This window comes from Petromyzon marinus, chromosome 58 (assembly GCF_048934315.1).
Source record: "Petromyzon marinus isolate PM22_M1 ecotype Great Lakes invasive population chromosome 58, UKy_Petmar_22M1.pri1.0, whole genome shotgun sequence".
Lineage (NCBI taxonomy): Eukaryota > Metazoa > Chordata > Hyperoartia > Petromyzontiformes > Petromyzontidae > Petromyzon > Petromyzon marinus.
The window spans coordinates 3315313-3323585 of record NC_133724.1 but is presented as its reverse complement, the minus strand read 5'-3'; the positions used below and the strand labels follow the sequence as shown (position 1 = coordinate 3323585).

Below are 8273 nucleotides of genomic sequence, written 5' to 3'. Positions count from 1 at the left end.
TGATGATGCGGTGATACTTGATGATGATGATCGTGGTGGTGATGATGATGCGGTGATACTTGATCATGATGATGATGGTGGTGGTGGTGATGATGATGATGATGTGATACCTGATCATGATGATGGTGGTGGTGGTGCTGTACAATTGGCGAAATAAAATCAAATAAAAATTCTCTCCCCAGGCAGTGTGTGGAGACCGCGGTCACATCCCGGAAGAGAAGCACAGGGCAGAGTAGCACGTGGAGCTCGTTGTCCGAATAAATCGTTGCACGCGACTGCCTCGTGAAGAAAGACCACAGAGACTCGTGGACTCGCGCAGAGATCCCCGCACACACAAAGACAAAGCCTCCCCACCCCCCGTATAGCCTGCGCAGACTGCTGGGGCAAGTGCTGTTAGCGAGTCGCGGCCTATGAAGGCTGAGATGACACACGAAGGGATTGAGTGGAAAGCACCACGCCCGGCCGCCTTTGTCTTCCGAGCGCCGACGTGCGTAAACGCCGGCGCTCATTGGAGGCTGATTCGACCTGGGAGAGATGTTCGTGCCTGGTGTTGACCGTGAGCGGGAATCGAACTCGGGTGGCAGGGGTCGTTGCGTTAACACGCTAACCACTGCGCCACAGCTCCCCTCCACTCCAAATATACAGCAGGCGTCCGGGTCGGGATCAAACCCAGGACCTCCTGTATAGCAGAAGAGGTAGTTAATATCTCGCCACCGTGGCCAAAAACTAAGATCCACCATATAGCCTGAACAGACATTAGGGGGAGTGCCGTTAGCGAGCGCAATGGATGCCCAGCTACAACCCCAGTGCAGAACAGGAGGAGATCATACAATCTTGCGCACTTACTGACACGCTGCAGCAAACTGCACGCACAAATATACACGGGTTCTCGAGACGAACCCAGCAATCCCTTCTTGATTGCGAGGCATGAGTTGTCGCCACTGGGTTGACACCCTTTCAGAATTACAAACTGTTGAGATCTTAAAGAAGTTTTTTTTTCAGAATGTATTTTTGTAAGTGTATTTTACGATGGGTTCACGTCGCTTAATGATTGTTACGTGTCCTGGAGGCTTAGAAGGTCATGGTGGCACAGAGTCGAGTGATGACACCGTTCGGAATCAGTCCAAAATTGTTTTTCAGAACACATTCTCCTGCGTAGGAAGCTGGTAAGGAACGTTGGGTTGCTCGGTCAATGGCCAGGGTCAACGGCGGCACCACCACGTGGTGTATTCCGCACAATATGCCCGACTGCTAGGGTGGGCACAAGCCGGTGTGAGTAGGTTAAACGTTGAGTTTTATAAGGGCACCACGGGGTGACCAGCCCCTCCCCACCCAGCCCCACCTCTCCCACCCCCCACCCAGCCCCACCCTCCCCACCCAGCCCCACCGTCCCCACCCAGCCCCTCCCCACCCTCCCCTCTCCACCCAGCCCCACCCCTCCCATTTTTGGATGCACGACGGACGGACGGACACAATAATCCCCTGTGGGCTGGTGTAACCACGAGGTTCCTACCAGTATTAATCCGAAAATGAGTGGGCATCTACTCCCAAATGCCTTTTCCCTATGGAAGGACCGCGCCTTGAGGCGCATATGTTCTTCAAGTGCCTTTAATACCTGTCCTTAATATATCTTTCTATATATTAATAAATATATATTTTTTCTATTGCTTCAAATGTTTGCTATGTATTATTATTTTTTCTATATATTAATATTTTATTTCATATCTTAATATTTGTTTATATGTATTCATATGTTGTGTGTATTAATAAAAAAAATATTCTTCCCTTGGGCGATTTATTCTACTTGCGAGCGTTTATGAGTTTTGGTTTTTGCCTTCGTAAAATGTTATTTGTTTTTAGCTCCATGCAGAACTTTGCGACCTACGGGCGACCAACGCTTTGCAAGTGTAGATTATTAGTGTTGTTGCTTATGTGTACGTGCACATGCATGTACAGGTGCGCTCGCAGACACCCACCATCTTAACAACAGGCCCAGGTCACGCGGCACACCTCACAATTCCCTTACGCCTCGCAAGAACAACTCGCAGTGTTACGGAACTATACAGATGATGCCGTGGTTGTCGTCGGTATAACCGAAGAACATGAAACACGAATTTGTACAACAGCTTACCGATGTGCCTTGTCTAAATGACGCGTGCCTCTACAGCAGTTGCGTTTACATCATTAGACCTCCTTTGCCAGTACCTAAATATAATAATAGGGCTTTTCCCCTTTTTTCTGGCAACAAAACTGAAACCTTTTTACCAGTATTTATGTCTGCATTAACCACAATACCTGCAGTCAAAATGTAAAACAAAACACGTACTATGATAATATATGTGGCATTGTCCTTGAAACTGATTGGTCCACACCAAGGGACGGCTTTCTTTTGAGCCTCGACCCAATTGGTGCTCGACCAGATGACGCCAAAAGGCGTCACACAGCTCAAAGACAATGCACTATCAAAGTAATGAGGGCTCGGGGTGAGCATCTATATCATTAGATTCTAGATTTAAAGCTTTCGTGACTGCAATGATCCATACTCTTTGGTTCTATTGGGTAAAGTCACGTAGGTAAAAAATAAAATAACAAAAATCACGACGTTTCGGCCACAACACAAGCGGCCTTCATCAGGTGAAGGGACGAGACTGTCATTAGACCCTATTATTATATTTTGGTACTGGCAAAGGAGGTATAATGATGTAAATGCTCACCCGAGCCCTCATTACTTTGAGAGTGCATTGTCTTTGAGCTGTACGCCTTTTGGCGTCATCTGGTCGAGCACCAATTGGGTCGAGGCTCAAAAGAAAGCCGTCCCTTGGTGTGGACCAATCAGTCTCAAGGACAATGCATCATATTATCACAGTATGTTTTTTGTTTGCATTTTTACTGCAGGTATTGTGGTTAATGCAGTAACATGAATCCTTGTAAAAAGGTTTCAGTTTTGTTGCCAGAAAAAAGTGGGAAAACCCCTTTTATTATAGCAGTTGCGTTCTTTCTCTTAGCCTAGGGCTGCACGCACCCCCTGGGAATGCGACAGGCCCTCTCTGGGGGTTAGCGAGACACGGACAGATTTTATTTTTTATAAGAAGGTAAATCATTAAACAGGGAAACTGAGCACGGGCACGTTGGTTACAACTTATTTTGTTTCATCAAACCCTATTAACATTATAAAACAAATTTACGAATGAGAACCAAAGGGGGTATTAAAGCCGCAGTAAAAGTTTAAGAACCGCCGCTCTGCAATGATGAAGGTCCCTCTCCCTTCCCACCGTGCATAGCGTGCACAGACTGCTTGGGGCGTGAGTGTTGTGGCCAGAACCAACCAACAACATACATACACAATATTTATTATGTAGTTTTATTTTTAATTGTTTTATTATTTCCCTTCTACGTGACTTTACCAATGGAACCAAGAATATACATACACAACCCATAATAGAGGGGTTTTTTTGTGGGTTCGATCGCCTGAGTATAAATGTGCCGTCAACCCCGCCATCCAACCAACACAGCCGGTTAGTATAGTGTTCATAATAAAGGTGTTTGAGTTAAATAGCGTTATTTATAAATGTGTCGTAACCCTCCACCACCCGACACGGCCAATCAGCAAAAAAAGTGTCACGTTGACAAAAGACAAATAGTTCACTACTTCAGCCCACCGGTGTGTTGAAGAGTGAATCCACAACATTTACAGTTTGAGTACGACGTTTCGCTGGTAATTACATCCAGCATCATCGGCCATGTCGGGTGGTGGAGGGTTACGACACATTTATAAATAACGCGATCTAACCCAAAAACCAATTATTATCAATAATATTGGTCGCGAAAGCCTACGTGTTAAACTAGTATAGAGTTGTCACGTAAACGAAACGTGCCAATTCGTTACTAGTCCAACACCACACCCGTGTGTTGGAGAGTAAACCCATCGGAACATTTAGATGCATATTAGGCTGAGATCGCGTGCACATTCACGCGATGTAAATATTTATGTGATCCAACCCCCCCAAAAAAAACCTCTATCATGGATGATATTGCTCCCGAAAGCCTGCTACGTATTACAACATTTACAGTTTACAATTCGTGTACCGCTTTCAAGAAAAGTATCCTCCCATTGAGGTTAGTCGGTCTAACACGTGGTAGTAATAGTAGTAGGACTTTCGCGAGAAATATCATCCATGATAGAGGTTTTTTTGGGTTAGATCGCGTAAATATATAAATGTGTCGTGAAACCCGCCACCACCCGACGCAGCCAACTAGTAAGGTTTGTCACGTAAACAGAACGTGCCAATTCGTTACTAGCAGAGCACTAACCGGTTGTGTTGGAGAGTAAATACTCAATTCGAGCACGACGTTTCGCCCGTAATTGCAACTAGCACCATCAGGCGACAGCCAGATTTCAGGAGAAATCCTCCTGTTTCGGTCTTTTATAAATATGCATACATAAAAAAAATTGACATTTTTATGTATGCATGTATAAACATAGCTAACAATTTTAACTCTAATGATGATGATGATGATTGGAAAGCCGAATGGAGCTCGCAAGTAACAGTCGCGCAGTCACAGACATAAAAACGACGTTACCATTTTCGAGTGGTTATTTTATTTCTAAGAATAGCTATTAGCCCTTTCTAGCAATAAAACAGCAATTACGTTAAGACGTTCAAACATCAATGAGCTACCTTTTGCTAAGGCATCAAAGTATTGCATTAACCACACATACCTGTGGCAAAACGTGCAAACCGACAAGCCGAGAGAGTATAACCTTTTCTTACTTTTCATCATTTTTGGATACTGGCAAAAAGGTCTCGTAGAAATGATAAAATAGCCCACGGAATCATGCAGCCTCGTCACCCACTCGCCCCCCAGCTTGACGCCCCCCGCTTTCAGGCAGTTGCCTCATGATCCTCGTAGCATAAGTAGCTACATTGCGGTGAACATGAAAACAAACACGCTCTGATAATAATAATAATATACTGGCATTGTTATCTTGGCTCTTTCGGTAAAGTCACGTAGATAGGTTCAAAGAAAATAACAAAAAAATACGTACAAAAATCTAGTAGTTTTCATTTTGCTAAAACTAGAAGTTAAATCTAGTATTTTTTTGTTGTTGTTATTTCATTTGAACCCATCTACGTGACTTTACCGAAAGACCCAAGAGAATTTGAATTAATTCCTGCGGTCACGAAAGCTTTAAATCGAGACGTATACTGGCATTGTCTTTGAAACTGATGGGCCTACCTACAGCAGCGACAGAAGCAGACTTCTAGATTACCTTGTCTCACCACCAGTGATCGACGAGGGAGCAACGCCAAAAATGCCAACAATAACCAACACAATGCACGTGCCAAGAGCATTTGCAACTCGAGGTTGAGCAGTTATTATTATTATTTTTCCAAGAGCAAAAATAAGAAGCATTACATTTTGTGTGCATTCTGACCCCAAGTATTGTGGTTAATGCAGCAATGATTCCTTGTAAAAGGGTTTCGCGGTTTGGTGTTTGAACATCTTCACACAACTGTTTTGTTGCGAGCAAAAAAGGGGAAAATCTATTCTCACAAGAAATAATTAGGTTCAGAAACTACTCTTTTCTCTCCGCCTGATGAAGGCCGCTTGTCTTGCTATCGAAACGTCGTGGGTTATTTGGCTTTTATTATTTTCAATTTATTTTTAAAGAATTAATCTTCCTTTAAATATATATTTATTTCTATCGACGTGACTTCACCGAAAGAACCTCTTGTACACGTGGAAGGGAGGAAGGGGGGGGGCGCGATCCGTCGGACTGCGTGAGCCACAGGCAGCAGCAGCAGCAACAACAACAACAAAGACCGACACAGATCGTCAGTCTCGCACATGAGGAGTGCAGTCAGCTGGGCTCACGGTCGACGGTCGTAAACGAGACTCAATTTGAACGACAAAATATCACAATTTCATTTCCTAAAGCGTCTCTCGTGCGCTTGCGTCACGCAACGCCGCAGCACCAATTAGCCGGTCCCTTACGCAGATGAGACGCAATAAAAACCACCACCACCCACCACTTAGCAAATCAAAAACTCAAAGATGAGAGCAAAAGGCGCCAGAAGTCAGACGCGACGACGCTGTCGATCCCTGGCCTTCGATCTTCCGAGAAGCTTCAGGGACCACAGCCCCTGTAGCGCATCCATGATAGCAGCAGATGGTGATGGTGATGATGATGGTGATGATGATGGTGGTGATGGTGATGATGGTGGTGGTGATGGTGGTGGTGATGCACAGATGGGAAATTAAAGACACATCACCGGGCAGTGCTGCAGAGACTGTGGTCACTACCAAGTAGAACGGAACCACGTAATGTGTCACGTGGACTCAGTAGCCCGGGAGACAAACACGAAGGAGTAGGAGGCATCGTCACAGCTGCGGTGATTCACCACTCAGCTAACTCCTGACGACATCACGTGGCCCGTCAACCACCTCGGCGTAACATCGCAGCTGTTGCTCTCGCTACATCGACATCAGCCACACGAAGAAGACAGAGACCCATAGACTCACACAGAGACCCATAGACTCACAGATAGACCCATAGACTCACACAGAGACCCATAAACTCACACAGAGACCCATAGACACACACATAGACCCATAGACTCACACAGAGACCCATAAACTCACACAGAGACCCATAGACTCACACAGAGACCCATAGACCCACACATAGACCCATAAACTCACACAGAGACCCATAGACTCACACAGAGACCCATAGACTCACACATAGGCCCATAGACTCACACAGAGACCCATAAACTCACACAGAGACCCATAGACTCACACAGAGACCCATAGACTCACACATAGACCCATAGACACACACAGAAACCCATAGACTCACACAGAGACCCATAGACACAGAGAGCCATAGACACACACAGAGACCCATAGACACACACATAGACCAACAGACTCACACAGAGACCCATAGACTCACACAGAGACCCATAGACACACACACAGACCCATAGACTCACACAGAGACCCATAGACTCACACAGAGACCCATAGACTCACACATAGACCCATAGACACACACAGACACCCATAGACTCACACAGAGACCCATAGACTCACACAGAGACCCATAGACACACACAGAGACCCATAAACTCACACAGAGACCCATAGACACACACAGAGACCCATAGACTCACACAGAGACCCATAGACTCACACAGAGACCCATAGACTCACACAGAGACCCATAGACTCACACAGAGACCCATAGACTCACACAGAAACCCATAGACTTACCCAGAGCAGACCACGTTACGTATAACCATTCACTGCCCGAGGCACAAACACGAAGGAGTAGGAGGCATCGTCACAGCTGCGGTGATTCACCAACTCCGCTAACTCCTGACGACATCACGTGGCCCGTCAACCAACTCGGTGTAACATCGCAGCTGTTGCTCGCTCTACATCGACATCGGCCACACCAGTTGGCCTATACTTGACTCCCATCTGCTGGCAAAGCATCAGCATTGCCGAAGAAGGGCAGCCCGTGAGTCCCGGATGATGGGGAGGCCCAAGGGTGATGATATTCATTAACATTTTAACACATCCATAATGCAGGGGGGAGGGGTGATTCGGGTCTCTCTGTGTGTGAGTCTGTGGGTCTCTATGCGAGTCTATGGATCTCAGGAGTTAGCGGGAGCGGTGAATCACCGCTACTGCGATCACTCGGGGTACTGAGTCCACGTGACAGGTTCCGTGGTTCTGTTCTGCGTACGCGATTTAACCCCCCAAAAAATTATGTTATATCGATATAATACAAAGGCGCAGCCCTGAAATTACTTTTCTCGTGCGCCTGCTGGCGGAAGCGGCCTCCGCTGAACGAGGGAGGTCTAGCGGAGCCCCTTTGGCAAGAGGGCCATTGGCCTACTCTTCCACGATTGGCCAGGCGGGTCGTGAGCAAGGGTGGGAGAGTCGCCCATACTCTTTACCCCACCGCCACCAAAGACAAAGACCCCCCCCCCCCCCGTATAGCCTTAACAGACTGTAGGGGCAAGTGCTGTTGGGGGCCGTCCATAAATGACGTCACGCACCTAGGAGGGGGGGGGGGTCAGACAATTGTGACGATGTGTGACGAGAGGGGGGGGGGTTGAGAAATGTGACGTCACATCAAAATGCGCAACTTTAAATAAATATAGACAACACGTTCTACTTAATTAAATAGACTTTTTAATAAATGTTTTCTCCTACAACATCAGAGTGTGCAGCGCCACATTAAATACGCACTACAA

General features: G+C 46.4%; 1 long non-coding RNA gene across 1 annotated transcript in view; it reads right to left on the bottom strand.

Moving 5' to 3' along the window:
- LOC142905732 (uncharacterized) overlaps positions 1 to 7967 on the bottom strand; it is a 52836-nt gene extending 44869 nt beyond the window's left edge. The window contains exon 1 of the long non-coding RNA XR_012929754.1: positions 7282 to 7967. This is a non-coding gene — a long non-coding RNA (uncharacterized LOC142905732). The remainder of the gene's footprint in view (positions 1 to 7281) is intronic.
- Positions 7968 to 8273: the final 306 nt, after the last annotated feature.